The 16696-nt window shown below is 54.6% G+C and overlaps 1 protein-coding gene and 1 long non-coding RNA gene across 4 annotated transcripts in view; one reads left to right on the top strand and one right to left on the bottom strand.

Annotated features, from left to right (window-relative positions):
* NECTIN1 (nectin cell adhesion molecule 1) overlaps positions 1–16696 on the bottom strand; it is a 68373-nt gene that overhangs the window by 29669 nt on the left and 22008 nt on the right. The gene's annotated exons all lie outside the window — the stretch shown is intronic.
* LOC129525309 (uncharacterized) lies at positions 14447–16126 on the top strand. 2 transcript variants are annotated; one of them, XR_008669528.2, is made up of 4 exons: positions 14447–14821; positions 15047–15226; positions 15549–15626; positions 15973–16125. It is a non-coding gene; the product is annotated as an uncharacterized lncRNA (long non-coding RNA). The 2 variants fall into 2 exon arrangements; XR_010129206.1 differs by lacking the exon at positions 14447–14821 and having other exon boundaries at positions 14828–15226; positions 15973–16126.

A 16696-nucleotide genomic window follows, 5' to 3' on the forward strand; every position in this document is an offset into this window, starting at 1 on the left:
TGTGTTCCCTTGGCTGATGAAAGAACCCAAACCCCACAGAGGGCAGACCAGCCCGTGCCCAGATGTTCAGGCTTATGTCTGAGTAGCATCTGGGTGGGGCCTGGGGTGGGGAGGGTCCCACATCACAGGATGCCACAGAGGTGGGGGAACTCGGGGACAGGGGCAGGGACTCTGAGTGGCCCTTCCATCACTGCAGAAGCCACTCACTTTTCACGCCGCCCCCCACCTCAACCTACCTTCCGGCTCAACTACCACCCCAACCCCGATTCTCTCCCCTGGCCAATGGTCCTGTGAAAATGGGCAGTTATCCTCCAAACATAAGCAATGGCCTTTTGTTCAACTAGTGCTGAGCCTCCCAAACTCATCCACCCTTTCTCAGGACACCAGCCTGAGCTGGAATACCCCAATTCAATGTGCTTGCCCCAGTGTTAACCACCAAAAGCATTCTCCCCAACCACTCACAGAAACCCCAAGAGTAGCCCCCGCCCAGGTCTCAACATCAGTGCCAACCTAGACCACAACACAAACCCGGGTCATGACCCCAACTCTAGTGTTAACCTCTTCCTGGTTTAACCACAGAACGAAGCAAATTCCATGCATGGCCCTCAGTGCAGCAGCAGGCCTGAGCTCAGCTCCTCTGCAGCTCCAGGTCTAAACCCAGCCCCAGCTTGGGGTCACCCTGGAGGGCAGGCAGCCACGGCTCACAGTTTTCTTTCCACCTGAGAGTCCCCCATCCTGAGGTGGGCAGGGAAAGTGGGATCTTCAAAAAGTTGTGACATGGGGTTTTGGGGAGAGGCCAGCTGAGCTGAAGGCTGCTCCGTGGGTGGTCTGCCTGCAGGGGGCACGGTGCTGCCCACTCTCTGCCTTGCTCTTGCCCCGCTACAGCAGGGCCTGTGGACACATCCAGGTCCCTGGGCTGTCCCTTTCCCTAGTGCCCAGAGGCTGAAAGGGGTGGTGGGAAGGCAGAGGCTTCCTTGTTTTTCCTGGTGCTAATGTCAGCCTTGGCACTTAACTAGCAGTAGGACCTATGAACAAGTCTCATAACTTTCCCGAAACCCAGCCTTTTCACCTGTAAATGGGCCGGAGCACATCCACCTCATTTGGTTGGAGGGAGAGCTCCTGTATAAAATGACCTCCCCAGTCCCAGGAGTCTTCTGGGAGCCCTCCTGCCTGGCCTGGCCTGCCCTGCTTCCAGCTCCCGGCTGTCATCCTCCCTTCCTCCCTCTTTCTCGGCAGCACTGAAATCATCACTTGGCAAAATGCTGAGGGGAGCACATCCCTCCTCTGCCACGGCCTGTCTTCTTCCTGCCCCGCCGGGCAGGGGCATGTGGGGTGAGGGGCCTGAGAGGCAGAAGGTAGAAGCCCTGAGCCTGGCCGCATGTCCCCAGCCCCACCTGCTCCCTCCCAGCGTCCCCAGTGGTGTCAGAGTTTCGAGAGTGGGGTCTTTCCCATGCTTCCCCCGCCCGACCATCCCTCTGCCCAACACGAATCTATCAGGAGCCTCGCCCAGCCCCGCTTCCAGCTCAGACTTGTCGGGGTTTCAGGAGTCACTGGGTAGGGGTTGGCGTGCCAGGGCCTGCTCCGCACCCTGCCTCACGGAGGAACCAGCACGTAGGCTCGGGGCTCGCGCCCAGCTGCGGATGCAGCTCAGCCTCGGTGGCCACCTGCTTCCCTTCCCTTCCCTCCTTCCATTCCCATGCCCTCTTGGCTCTGTGCAGAGGGGCCCCTGAAAGCCGAGAAGTGGCTTGTGGCAGTGATGTGTGTGTGTGTGTGTGTGTGTGTGGGTGGCGGGGGTGTGAAGTGGACCCCATGTTTGCCACCTGCCTCCTTTCGGCCACCCCAAGGTTGGGCCCATCCCCTTAGCAGCAGCAGAAGCTGGGGCTCAAGTGCTCCCCTCCTTCCCTCCCTGGGGAGAAAGTACAAAAGGGTCAGGTTCCCTGCCAGGCCCCTCCCAAAGGATGGCAAGAACAGTTAACACATGTGCACTGCTGATCTGTGCCAGGCCTGGGGCTGGATATTTACATACATTAATTCACTTAATCCTTACAACACTCCAGGAGCGAGATTGTCCCCGTCTTAGAGATGAGGAAACTCAGGGAGGTCAAGTCACCTGCCCACGGTCACACAGTCTGCAAGGCTGATTCTGATCAGGGCAGTCTGTCTCCACAGGTGACGTTCTTCACCACACTCGTGGCTCCACGGTCTCCCTCTCTCCCCTTCCTGGGGAAAAGAGCGGCCAGCACCCTCTGAACCAGACCTGGGTGAGCAGCCCCTGCCTGCTGGCAGTGCTGGCCTGAGGCTGACGATGGGGCTGCTGGGAGCACCTTGTAGAGAGGGCAGGCACCATCCCTCCGCCCCTGCCTCTCCTCTTTCATTCTGCGGGAGGCTGAGCTGACACCTCCACCTCCCCCAGGACTACAGGGGCTAGCAACCCCGGCAGCCCAGCACAAGGATATGACTGAAGACTCCAGACATGAAAAGCCCCCATTCTTCCCCTGTTCCCCTTGCCTCCTCATCCCAGAGCTCAGAGACTTGACTTCCAGTCCAAACCCTGCCACTCTTGGGGTGTGTGTCTCTCTCTCTGCCCCTCAGCTCCTCCACCTGTGAAACCTGGAGGTGGCACCTGCACCCTTTGCCTCCTGGAGCTGTGGGGTGGTGAGGACCAAGTGAAAAAGGAATGCTGAGCACCTCTGAAAACTAAAGGGTGAATGACAGCTGCACGCATCAAGCACCTGTGATGTCATCCATTTACATATAAAATCTCATTTAATCTTCACAACTACCCCGAGTGGGGAGTCCCCTCAGCCTCGGGCCAAGAGAGGAGAGTGACTGCCAAGCTCTGTCCTTTCCCAAGGCCCAGGAGTGGAAGGTGCTGTTATTCTTTTCCTTGTTTTTCACTCAGCCCCTCCCACTCTGGGCCATGACCACCATGAAGCCCAGGAAGTGGCAGCAGGTGCTCATGAAGAGTCAGCAGAGGCTCTTCACACCCCTCCCTGAGTTGGGGCACTGGGGTCCTGGGAGGCCCAGCTCAGCCTCCAAAACACGCAGGGGGCTCCAACACACCTCTAATGTTGGACGGTGAAGCCGGGCTTCCCCAGCAGAGGCTGCTGGGATAGCACACCAAATTAGCTTAATGAGTGAGGCCCAGCTTTAGTAGGGGTCCTCCATGTTGCAGCGCTGACTCCTGCTTTCATTTTTAATGCTGGGAAAGGGTGGGTTTTCTTTTTCTCTCTCCCCCGTGCATTTTCACCCTAGCTAATGACTCCTCACTCAGAAAGGCCCCTACCACTGCTAATTAGATTTAATTACTGGGGTAATTAATGATTTGATTGGAAAACTAAAATATTGTGGGTGAATTTTGTGTATAAATACGAAAGTCAAAGGGACAGGGAACTCAGGCTGAGACCAGTCTGGGGCAGGAGGAAAGACCAGGCTGAGCATTGGTCAGCTAGCAGCTCTGAGACAGGGACTGTCTGCTCTCGACTCCCCATTCACAGAGGGGGAAATAGAGGGGCAGAGAAGGAGAGCTCTTCCAAGATTGCCAAGAAGTTGGTGGGAATCAGGGGAAGCAGGAGCTGGCAGGGTCGGACCCAGGGAGAAGAGGGGTGGGAAGGAGTGATCTGAGCCTGGATGGCTTGGCTCCATGGCTCGGCTGGCTCAGCAGTGTGATCATGGCTCAGGAGCACCTGGGCAAGAATCGTCAACTGAACACTAGCCCATAGAAATGTACTGTGGTGGTTTCTCTTGTGGTTACAAAGACCCTGCCTCTGGGTCACCAGATAAGCAAATAGCTCAAGCCAGGAGGCAGCCAGTTGTGGCGAGAAGGAGCAGTTGGCAGTAGGCGGGCAGTTGGGAGGCCTGGGTCCCCTGGAAGCTCACTACCTCTCATTGCAGAAGGTTCCTGACCTTCTGTCTATTTCCTGCTTGGCTCACAGCCGCCTGCCTTGGCCTGAAGTGATGTGGGCTGAAGAGGGCAGTGTGGGAAACACGTTTGCTCTTTGAACTTGATGGTGACACACCAGTTTTGTATTACTCTGGGGAGGGGAACCCTGGAGGAAGAAATAGGGGAGAGAAGGGGATGGGGATGCTGATTTGGCCCATGGTCCACTCCAGGGCAGGCCCTCAATGATACCTCTGTGCTGAGGGCCTGAACCCAGGTGTCCTGCTGCCCCCCCAGGCATCTTGCCCTCCATGTGCACTGAACTCCTCTCTCCAGCTGCTCCTTCAGCCCTACCCCTCCCAGGGCCCAACCATAGTTGCATCAATATAGCCCCTTGACTCTCCTTCTGAAGGTCTAGAATACAGCCCTTCAGCTCCCTCAGCTCCCTGCAACTCCACAGGGAGGTGAGGCTCCTACTGTCTCTTATCTGGAATCACAGTACTGAAAATATCACACCTTTACTGAGCACCCACTGTCTAATGGGTATTACGTTAGGTAATCCGTCTCCCTAGTATGCTGAGAAACTGAGGCTCAGGCTCGTGAAGCGATCTGTCCAAGCCACACTGCTAATAAGTGGATTTAAATACAAATCAGATCTTGTTACACAAGTCCCCAGTCACTCTCCACTGCCTTGGGGTAAATCTAAACTACTTATCAGGCCTTCACAATCTGTCCCTGCCCATATTCCCATCTCCCTCTCCCACCCCTCCCAGGTCCCCACCCTCCCCACCAGTCCCCGCTGCCAGTGGAAAACTCCTACCCACCCTTCAACACTCAGGTCCCACACTGGCATCAGCTCTGACCTCAGGTTCCCACAGCACCTGGCTCCTTGCTCAAACAGCTCTCCCTGGCACACAGTGTTGGCTGTGCCATGAAGACAGATGTGCTCACCCCCGACGTCCCAGCACACAGCCTGACACCTGGCACGCGGTAGGCCCTGGATCCAGGTCTGCTGGATGAACTGAGAGCCAGAGTCAAATCCCAGAGAACAAACTCAGGGATGGGGGTGCCTGGTGGCTTCTCAGGTCACTGTGATCTTTTAATCAAGACTTCTTAGGAAGCTGAGTGATCAAAGAAGGACCAGAATCCCTGGTGAGGGCCATGCTTATTTACCAAAATGAGATTCTCTGTAAGAGAAAGGCTGATGGGCTGCATATGTGGGGGCTGCATTCAATTCATGCCTCCAGTGGGAAGTGGGAGCATCCCGCTTTGCTCCCCAGGTTGGTTTGCAAGTGCTGATCCCATCACGCTCCTCTAGCCCCCTTTACCAGGAGGGTCCTGGATCCTGGAATAATCAAGAGGAAGGCGCTACCTATTTTGTAGATGTTGAAATTAAGACCCAGAAAAGTGAGGTGTCTTACATGAGGTTATATAATAAACTAATTGAAAAGCCAAAAAGAATCCAAGTCTCTTGACCCTTCTTCTACACTCTTGGTGCCAAAGGGGTGAGGAAGAGGCAACAAGGCACAGCCTTACAGTCCTGGTGGGTGAAGGTGTCTGGGTAAGTCTATATATATATTTTATTTTTTAAATTTTTGGTAGAGCTGGGGGTCTTGCCCAGGCTGGTCTTGAACTCCTGGCCTAAAGTGATTACCACCTGCCTCAGCTTCCCAAAGTGTTAGGATTACAGGTGTGAGCCACTGAACCCAGCCCAAAGGTAAGAGTCTGTCTTTGGAGGGCAGGTTGGTGCCCCCCTGCGCAGTGCTCAGCGACTCAGGCTGCCTAGAGTAAGGTGAGGATGGGCAGCACCCCACCCCCAGCTAGACTTCAGCATCGCAGAGCAGAGTGGGCCTCTTGTCAGTGCAATCAGGAGGTGTTCTGGAGTTCAACCCCGCCCCCCCTCTGGGGTGGGGTTGGAGGAGGGAGGGAAGCTGAAGAAGCAGGTCAAAGCAAATCCTCCCCAGCTGCCCCACCCCCACTGAGAGCGGGCAGAGCCTGAGCCTGTAGGACCAGAATCAGGTGCCCTGTCCTGACATGTCCCAGAGACACAACTTGAGTGGGAAATGAGGGAGGTGAGTCAGGGCTGGGTGTTGGGGGCAAGAGAAAGGGGCAGGAGGTCTGTCCCATTTCTGAGGACACAGGGACCAGGGCTGGCAGGAACCAGGAAAGGGTGGGTTCCCCAGGGTGGGAATTGCACAGGGTTGGCTCAGTGGGTCTTTGGCCCAAGGCCTCCACCTCTCCTGGGTTACAGGCTCAGGCAGGCCCCGGAAAGCAGGACTGCTGGCGGCATAGGGGCGGATGGGGCGAGGCTGGAAGGCATCTTGCCACATTGTCTAGGGAAGAACCAATGCTGAGGCCTGAGAATAGTGAGATAGCCGCGCGATGTCACCTGCACAATGCACCTAAGATCAACAGGAGACCTGGCAGGGGAGGAGGGAGGGCATCCTGTCTCTCCAGCCCCCTCCCCGCCTCCTTTGAGGCCTGCCCACTCTGTGTGCTGCCCGCTGCAGCGGGCAGAGGCCGGGCCTGGGAGGGGCAGCCTGCGAGCAGCTCAGGGAAAGGCCCTCTCACCCACAATAGATGTGGGGGGCGGGGAGGTCGTGGTGAGGATTAGGGCGGGGAGACGCTTTGAACCCCAGAAAGACTGGTGGGAACTGGTTCTTGACTCACAGCCGAGAGAGGGGGGTAGGGAAAGGCAAGGGCTTGCGCTTTATTATTTTTTCTTTTATGAGATGTGAACTCAAGCAATTAAAAAATATGCATTTTATTTTTGCACAATTGGCCCTGCTGTGTCTCTTCATCTCTGCTCCAGCCCTGGTCCCATCAGCACGGTTGGCATTTCACAGCAACTTTTCATCTTCAAAGTGATTAGACAGATTATGTGCCCAAGTTTTTATAAGGCTCAGCCCCTCTCCTTCACAGGCTCCCGCAACCCTAAAAATAAATACTGGTGGTCAGTATCTGTGCTTCCTGCTTCCCAGAATTCTGGCAGCAAGTTATTTTATTTCCACCACTATTGGCTGAATACCTTCTATCTACCAGGCACTCAGAATCTCCTATTTTTCACTTCCATCTTCTGGAGCAAGGACTGATAGTCCCATTTTACAGAGGGAAAAACTGAGGCCCAGTGGTTGAGAAATTTGCCAAGTTGCATAGCTAAAGGGTGGTGGATCCAGAACCCGAACCTGAGTCTTCTGGTTGTGGTCCACTGTGCTCCCTTTCAGACTAACACTGCCCCTTGGTTTTCTGTCTCCTCAACTGGAACCCTCTCTTAAGACCAGATTCCAGCTTTCTAGGCAGGCAGTGCCTAATTACTGGTGTGCACATTATAAGTTCTCAACAAATTCTGGAGAGTGATTTCCCCAGAGGACAGGCAGGATGGGCTGCAGAGGCTGAAGCCCTCGGTGTCCTGCCCAGCCTGAGTCTTCTCCCAGCTCCTTACCAGGGACAGGGAAGGGGAAAAGAAAGAGCAAAAACTGGGGTTTTGGCATGGCAGAGCTCTCAGTGTGGATCCAACTAGTGCCCAGACAGGTAGCTGGGGACCACACCTGCCCAGGCCCAGGCCCTGCCCTGCCTGACATGCCGCCCCAGGCACTAGTTGGCAAAGGCTCCCAAGTGGACTTGGACAAGAAAGTTCTTGGAAAAGCAATTCCCATGCTGGACCCTTCTGGCAAGGTGGCAGCAGACAGAGGTCATACCCCACCAGAGTTGGGGGCCTGAGCCTCTAGACTTCCCCAGCTGAAGGGTGCTGTCATAACTACCCCCGACGCTGGCAAGGTTTTACTCCAAAAAAACCCACCCAGGTGATTAAATTGTCTCTTCCCCTTCTTTCACGGTCTTCAGCATATGAGATTCTACGATTTCCCCCTGGGAAACTGCTAAAGTGTTCTATACCCTTGAGTAGTGGAGAAGTTCTTCCTGATACCTACCCTCAATTCCTCTTATTATAAGGGAAGCACAATCTGTCCCGTGGTGTGCTTGGGCCTGTGGGATCAGGTACCAGGGCTGGGGATCAGGTAGTTCCTCCCCATAAGGAGAGAGCAGTGGGGAGTAGAGAGGGAGTTCGCCTGGTGGACAGACCTGGAGCTGGGCTCTTCCACTCATTGGCAAGTTGCCTTACCCTGTGAGCCTCAGTTTCCTCATCTGTAACATGAAACCCCAGTTTTTAATACTTTATCACAAAATGGCTATAAGGATTCAGTAAAATAACGTATGTACATGGTTAGCCAAGCGCCTGACACAGAATAATTGCTCTGGAGGTGGCGAAACTGATACGTGGGTACCCTAGGATCACGGACAGGGCTGCAAGCTGAGACCATTCCTCAGGGTCAGAGCAAGACCCTTTCTAGCATCCCAAAGTGGGCTCCAGGCCCTCCCCAAAGGCCACAGCTACTCCCATTTGTGTGGATTCTGTAAGCTGCCCTGTGCCAGCCTGCAGAAAAATGGGCAGCCTCAAAGCTCCACAATGGGTGTCAGACAGCTCAATTGTTTCCTCGAAAATCAGCATCCTCACTCTGGCCTGTGGTGCCTGCCCTGGTCCTGGAGTCCTATGTTTTTCAGGTAGGGGCCCAGGAGAGCTCTGCAAAGAGCTAGGATCATCATCTCTGCAGAGGATAAGGGGAAGTGCCATGTGTCTCTGCCAGCCGGCCCCCTGGTAGGTACCAGCACAGGCCTGTGTTTATACTGTGGCATGTGATGAGCCCTAAGGATGCAGGAAAACAAGGACCAGTGCTGGAGCTTTGACCTGAGCTGAGGGGACTTTTCCCAGTCTCCTCCCTGAGTTCCTGGAGCCTAAGAGTTCCGACTGTCCTCAAGGGAACTCTGGGACTCTTTCCCACGGCCGGCCAGCAGACGCCAACTAGCCCAGCTCCTCCCTCTCTCTGCGTCCTTCTTCCCAGGCCGGCCACACCCAGCTCTGTCAATGCCCAGCCCCGAGTCCTGGAGAGCAGAGGCCCCCGTCCCAGTGGCCCGCCCCACCCCTGCACTCTGGCCCCTCTGGCGGGCAGGCACGGCTGGGCCTCGAGGCCTGGCTGGAGTCACAGGATGACTGGAGGGCCTGTTCCATCTCTGCCTGCTCCCTCATCACCCACAAACATGCAAGGGAGAGTGGCAGGAGCCTGGGGTAGGGCCTTTTGAAAGACGCTCGGGTGCATTCCCTGGAGTGCTCATGAAGTCCTCAGCCTTCCAAGGCAGGTGTTAGGAGACAGCTGAAGACATCGAGACTAAGTGGCATTCGGGGTTGCCAAGGTCACGGTTAGTGGCAGAGCCAGGATTCAAAGCCAGGTCTCCTGACTCCAAGTGTAGTGTGTACCCCACCAGCTCACCCTTTCTCTCCAAGGCCTCAGAAGATGGGGCTGCTTTCCAGACCTAGCTCTGTGGAAAAATCACAACCTCTCTGGGTCTCTGTTCCCCCTCTTAAAGTGGGAACCACCACCACCCCAGCCCCTGAGGTTTGGGGAGACCATCAGATGAAACAAACTGTGGAGAGGGAACTGTGTTACTGGAGAAAAGTCACTGTAGCTACAACCGTGTTCATGATTCGAGGCCCTGAAACAGGACCCTATGTCTCCTGCTGGGGTGAGGGCCCGCCTGAGGGTTTTGCCAGAAGGCCTGGGGGAGAATCTGCCCTTGTGGTCACTGAGGCAGGGAGGGGGTGTGGTGTGACCTAGCACTGGACGCTGACCTTTGGTCTGACACCATTGGCATACACCCCACCTCCCTTGGAAGGTTGCCCGTTCTTGGCTCTGAGAGTCCCTAATGGGACAAATTCATTTAGTTACAATGTCATTTGTCAAGTGCGGACATCTAGTTCATGAAAGGGGCCTGGCTTGGGAGTCAGGAGACCCAGGTACTAATACCGTTGCTACCAAGAGCCAGTGAACTGTGTGGCTTTCTCTTTCCAAGCTTCAGTTTCCTCATTTAAAACACAGGAAGGCTGCTCGGTTGATCCTTCCTTCAGGTTCCATCTGGCTTGGCCAGTCTGGGGGTCTCTGCTCTGCAGCCACCCTCCAACAGGCTGCCGGTGTGGAAGGCAACAAGCTCTCAGGCCTGGGGGTGGGACGGTGGGTGGGGAGTGTTCACTTCCACATTCCCAGGGTCCTGTAGCTCAGCGGAAATGAAACCTCTAGGATGTGATCACAGCATGGCGGGATATGAAACAGAATGGATTTTGCAACCCTTCAAGGTGTTGTATGCAAAGCGTGGCTCTGTCAAGGGCCTCTTGCGCCTGTTGAGAGGTGCTTCTTAGAGTTGGTGACTCTCTGAAACCAGTGGGCCCCTTTCTGGGATGGGGGGTATATGAGAAAAGGCACCAACTCTGCGAAACAAATCCAGGCTCTTGCCCAAGTCAAAGAGCAGCCCACAGTAGCACAGGAGCTTCTGTGGCTTGGGGTGGCTCCTGGGCTGAGACCTTGAACTTACACCCAGGAAGTGAGGCATCTGTTAGTAAGTGAGACTCCCAGCCGTGAGTCAGGTCTCTGCAGTGGGGCAGATGTGGGGGTACGGGTGTGTGCTCAGGAGGGGAGGCTGGGGAGCAGGGTGCTTGCTCAGCTAAGCACTGATCCTGCCACTGCCAGCCATTCGCTGTGTGGCCTCGTAACGTATGTAACTGCTCTGTGCCTCAGCTGTGTCATCTATGAAATGGGAACACCAATTATTGCTTGTTATAGCTCTTGGGATTATGGCTAGGGTCAAACCAAAATGACCTCATGAGTATGAAAGAACTCTGAGAACCTTCCAGAGCTTTACTGAAGTTCTGTCTCTCAAAATAATGAGAGCTGACTTTTCTTTGAGCAGTGCTTGTTGCAGGCCATCCTCCCACCAACTCTGAATGAGGTGGGCACTGACTCTGTTTCACTGAAGTGACACAAACACAGAGAGGTAAAATGCCAAGGGGTGTCTGGGGCTCAGAACCCTAGGCAAGTGGACAAAATGCATTGTGGGGGCCCTCTCAGCTTGCAGTCCCTAGAACGGGACCACAGACCCCCTTTGAGTGACACCTCTTCTGTCCTTCTCTGCTCTGGGGTTGGTATTGTGGGGAGAGGCCAGGGCTGGGATTCCAAAGCCCAAACCTGGCCTCTCCCAGACTCTTCCCTTCCTCCTGGCTCTAGGGGGCATCTGGAGAGGAGACAAACCTAGGGGAGATGTTAATTAGTTCTGACAAATTAATAAAGAAAGCCTAATTTATTCTCCAGATCTCATTTCCTTCCCGGTGCTTTATTTTCCTGCCCAACAAGCTGCTGCTAGGGAAATGGAGGGGAAAGGTGGTGGGGGGTGGTCATTCTCAAGACAGGGGCAGCCCAAATCCACCTGCCTCCGCCTCACTGGCTCCCGCCCCGTCCCTATCCCTCCACTGCTCCAGGAAGCCAGCCCCAGACATTAAGCTGTCAAACCACTCCCAATTATCTCCCTCTATGCCCGCCGGCTCCAGGGGCGACAGTTGTAGCAAGCTGACGTTGACTCATTCTGTCACCGGCCTGCCCTGCTCTGGGAAAATGCAATTTAATGAAGTCCGATGGCAGGGCTGGGGCAGACAGGGTCCCAGGAAGAGGGTGGCACCAGCCTGGGGACAGCTGACAGTGCCCTCTTCCTGTGGGACAGTGTTTTTGATCTGTGTGACGTGATCTCATCTCTACACACTGGAGGGGTCATCCTGGACCTCCCCCTGCCCCACTCACCTCTCCAGCAGCTCTGAGCAACCAAGGCATTAACCTTTCCCACCAGGGCCTCCACCTCCCTCGGCTGCCTGTTTTAATAGCGTATGGTCATGACAGCTGGGAAATTCGTCCTGTGGTTTCATCTCAATCCCTTCTGCTGAAGAGCAAGTCCATTTCCCTAAGCCTTTTGATACAGAGCCTGGGAGTGGGTCAGCCACTGTCAGATGCCATCAAGGCGAGTCCAGGGCTGTGGCCGAGGCCATCTGTGTACTGCTAGGCTAACTCTGCTGCTGGGAAGAAGCAGATTGTTCCTTCTGCTTCTGGTTGGGCCTAGCCTGGCCCTTCCACTTGCCCCCCTCTAGTCCTACCTCACCAGGGGCATTTGCTGAAGATCCCTGTTCTCTCTAGTTATACAGCAGAGAAGCCTCTGACTCCAGGCTCCTGGGTTCAAATCCCAGCTCTGCCACTTGCAAGCTCTGTGACTTTTTTTTCTCGTCTATAAAAATGGAGAGAGAATAATCACTCCCTCAAAGGCTGTAGGGAAGATTAAATAAAGCTCTATAAGCAAAGCCCTGAGAGCTGACCCTGGCACATGATGGCTCAGTAGATGGTAGCTTTTGGCGCGGTGGCCCCCACACCTTTGGCAGATGCAGGGCCTTCCCAGGGTCTCTTCCTTTTTTTTCCCTCTTTCTCCATGGCCCATTCATTCTTTGTGCCTTGAGTAACATCTCTTACCCTGGGAGGCATCCCTGTCCCCCAGTATGGGTTAAACCCCCCTTGCTCTATGTTCCCACCAGGCTCAGGCCTTTGCCACACTTAAAAAGCATATTCAGTGTCTGGCCCCCACCAGCCTGTGAGCTCCACGAGAACCTGCATGGCACCTGTTTTGCTCAAAGCTGATGCCCAGCACCTCCCAGGGCCTGCACATGGGAGGTGATCAACAATTAAGAGGTAACTGACACACGGCATGACCAGGAGACCAAGGTGCCTCAAAGCTTCCCCAGCTCCAGTGGGAGGGGTTGGGACCCACGTGGGTTTGAGAAATGCTCCTGGCAGAGGATCTGACCACGAGTTTCTTCTGCCTGGCCCCACTCTGTGTCCCACATGCTGGAGGCCCAAGTAGTCAGGAAGGGCCTTCATGCTGGCACCAACGGGACAGATAAATGTCTTTCAGCAAGGGGCAGTCAGGCATCTCCAGAGCTCACAGGCTGGCTGGCCCTCAGAAGTCACAATAACACGCTGTCTTGTACCCTTCTTGGTCTTTGCCTTGGACTTGTCCAAGTGGTAGGATTATAGTAGCTGGTCCCACACAGATCCCCTGTGCACCCAGGATGGGCCAGGAGACTCCAAGAGCTCCCCAGGAGCAACAAGCCCAACCTACTTGCTGTACAGATAAGGAAATTGAGGCCAGGGAATGCCTGAGGTGACCCAACCCACAAGTGGCTGAGGCAGGACTCCCAACGACAAGGCTGACGCTCTTTCATGAAAGCACACCTGGCCCACGTTAGCAAAGAGCCTCCTGTCTGCCTCGTACCCTGAATTTCCATCACCCTGGATTATTGGTAAAGTCCTCTGCCACCCACACTCTTCATGAGATCCCAAAAGGACTGATCATGGAAAATGCAAGGTAGCTTATTGCTAGAGTAATGAGATGCGCGGCTCAGCCTGTTCAGCCTGTCAACTCCACTGCATCCAGGGTGCCGGGCTCGGAACTGGCACACAGGTGCTCGGGAATGGCGTTCACAGGGAGAGAGTGTCCTTTATCATGCCCATCCTGTCACACTCGGAGTACGCGTTAGTGTGCCTTTTTGCCACCTCTTCTCCAAGACAATGATTCCTCCTGGCAAATCTCCCCAGCTTTACCCAGGAACATGGTTCTCCGGGCAAGAAGCTGCCTCAAAGGCTCACCCAAGGTCACACAGCTGGGTGCACCCCTCACGCCCCACCATCATTTTCCTGCACACGAACCTGCGGGCAGGGGCTGTCTGCTTCCTCCTTCTGGGTCTACATCCACGACCGCCCCAGTGTTTCCTTTATTTTTGTATTTGAGATGGAGTCTCACTCTGTCGCCCAGGCTGGAGTGCAGTGGTGCAATCTCGGCTCACTGCAACCTCCACCTCCCAGGCGGGCAATTCTTATGCCTCAGCCTCCCAAGTAGCTGGGATTATAGGCACCCACCATCATGCCCAGCTAATTTTTATATTTTTAGGTAGAAATAGGGTTCATGTTGGCCAGGCTGGTCTAGAACTCCTGACCTCAAGTGATCCACCCGCCTCGGCCTCTCAAAGTGCTGGGATTACAGGTGTGAGCCACTGCACCCAGTCCACCCCCACGTTTCTTGAAATGGAGAGCCCAGAGCTGGAGGGAAGGGCTTCCTAGAAAGAGGCTGTGGATTTCAGCCCCTTGCCTGAGGGTAGGAAGAGGTCCACTGGGTGCTCCCAGCTTCTACCGCCCCATCTGTAACTTGGTTTTCTAAGTGTTGGGAGGGCTCAGAATGAGTCTCCCTCTCCTCCGTGGGGTATGAGGCAGGCCTTGGTGGAGGTGAGAATGCCCCACTCCACCCCGGGAGGCTCTCTCCGGGCAGGTGAGCAGATGCAGAAAAAGGGCTGAGAGCTCAGCCATGACTGCTCACGCCAGGGAGGGGGAACCAGGTGTCCTGGGACCTTGGGCAGCAAGGGGGACAGCTCTGGCTAAGATCTGGTTTGAGTCCTGGCCCTGCCACTTACATGTGGTGTTATTTTCAAGTAAATTAGTCATTAACCTCTGAACTTTCTTTTCTTAAATGTAAACCAGGGTGATAGTCCTGACCTCAGAGAGTGCTAGGAAGATAAGGTGAGAGAACTGTGTAGATGTCATAAAGCTCTGCAGGATGATAAGGCTCTACGGGAGGCCAGCCCACATCACAGGCCAGGGTGGAACCATAAGGGAGATGCAGTGTGTGCTGGCCAGGCAGGGCTTGAGATTAGGCCTTCATGAGCAGGAATTTCAGGGAGACTTCATGTGATTGCATGCAGAAACAGGGTGTGCAGGCAGAGGAGGCAGCAGCTCTCCATTAGGGTATTCATTTATTAAAATATTCCTGCTGTCATTTAGTACCTATTAGGTCCCAGGCATACAGCACTGCAAAGCAGAAAACATTCTCTGTCTTCATGGAACTTATGTTCTAGCAATGGCAACCAGACAATAAAGAAGATAAAATGTGTGTAGGATTAATTAATTTTAGATCAAAGATGCCCAGAGAAGATCTCACCGAGAAAGGAGACATTTGAGCAAAGAAAAAAACAAGGTGAGCAAGCCAACCATGTGGCCACCTGGGAGGAGATATTCCAGGCAGAGGCAGCAGACAGCAGGTGCAAAGGCCCTGTGGCGGGAGAGCGTCTGGTAACTGTGGCCGCTGTAGCTAGACAGAGGAGACTGATGCAGGGGCCAGGCCTCTCCCCTGAGCTGGACCATGCTGTTGGAGGCCACGAGTAGAGGGATGAGATCTGTGACCCGGTTTTGTTTTAACAAGACCACTGACAACTGCTGAGAATGAACAGGAGGGAGCGCAGGCCGGGAGACTGGTGGAGGCGACTGCAATCATCTGGGGCATCTTGGCGGCCCCTGCAGAGCTGGGGAGGGAGCCCCAAGGCCAGAGGCGGGGCAGGGGCTGCATCAAGGTCTACGGAGCCCTCCTCTCCCACCCCTCCAGGTGAGACAGCTGGCAGCCCACTCCTTCTCCCTGCAGACAAGCTGTCTTCCCATCCTGGGCCTGAGAGGGAGGCGGGGAGGGGCAGAGGTGAAGAAGAAGCGCTGCACAAAACAATGGCCTTGAGCCAAGACAAGAGAGATGCTTGTTCCCCTTTATTTATGATTGTTATTGGGAGAAATAAAGCCCTCAGCTGCAGCCTCCCCTCGGCCGCCAGCCAGGCCCTCGCTCCTCTCTTCTTCCACCTTCCCCTTCCGTCCCCACCTCTTCCCTGGGCACAGGCTTTCCTCTGACACACAGAGATCAAATAACTTTTCACTCAAAGGGAAAGATATGATCTCCTTTTACTATTCAGCACCAACACCAGCGGACCAACAGCCCAAGATTAAAGGCAATTAGACAGGTTTGTTTTTGTAGGGGCAGAAGGTCTGTTTGGCACCCTCCTTGGGAACTGGATCCCACAGTGGGGAGGGCCAGTGGCTCCTGTAACTCCCAGTGGAGAAAGCTTTGGGCCCACCCCAGCTCACCCCCCAGCACCAGGAAGGACCCATTTTCCTTTGCTCTGAGAACTGCTGATTGCCTAGGAAGAGGGAGGGACCTTCTAGCCAGGCACCACTGTATCTTCTCTCTGCACGCATTGCACCCTTGGAGTAAGGGTGGAAGCTAAATTTGTGTTTCCCCCTAGAAAATATAGTATTGATTGCTTTCAAGTCGATTTCAAATAAACAGCATGATATTGCCCCTACCAGGGCTTCTAATCGCTTGGAAATGTCATCAAAGACAACAGCACAAAAGAGGGCAGGGGCCTTGGTGATTCCTTCAAACTGGAGACCCTGGGCCTCTGCTTCCTTCCTTGTCACCTTGTCCTAACAGCACACAGGAGAATAAATGCTGGAACAGCCCTTTCGGAACATTTGTATATACTCTTATTTAATCCTCGTGAACTCCCTCTGGGTTTATATCATTATCCCACTTTTGTCCTCAGTGGGTCAGTATTCACGGAAGAAACTGAGGACCAGAATGTTGGTGTAGGGCGTCCAAGGGCACAAAGCTAGTATGTGGCAGGGAACCCAAATCTGCCCCTGTCCCTCAATTCTCCCCCTGGAGCTGGGTGAGGAAGGAGAGGGGTTAGAATCTATCATTTGCCTTCTGGTAGCTTCCATCTGGCAAGGGAAGTAGGCCCACTACTGCCCCTGCTGGCTGGGGTGGACAGGGAAAGGCCATTTCATCCTTAAGTGACCCTTGAAGGACAGGGAGGTTTTCATCAGACACAGGTGTAAGGGCCACCACCCTCGCCTTGTCCTAAAGCTCTCTGTGTGACCAGGCTGCTGCTCACTCCACCAGCCCAACCTCACCACTGCCCTCTCTCCCCACCCCACGCTGGGCTCCACTCCTGGGTCTTTTAGGCACTGGCTCTCACTCGCCTTGGGGCCTCTGCACAAGCGGTTCTGTCTGCTGGGATCACCCTCCCCT

This window comes from Gorilla gorilla, chromosome 9 (genome assembly GCF_029281585.2).
Source record: "Gorilla gorilla gorilla isolate KB3781 chromosome 9, NHGRI_mGorGor1-v2.1_pri, whole genome shotgun sequence".
NCBI lineage: Eukaryota > Metazoa > Chordata > Mammalia > Primates > Hominidae > Gorilla > Gorilla gorilla.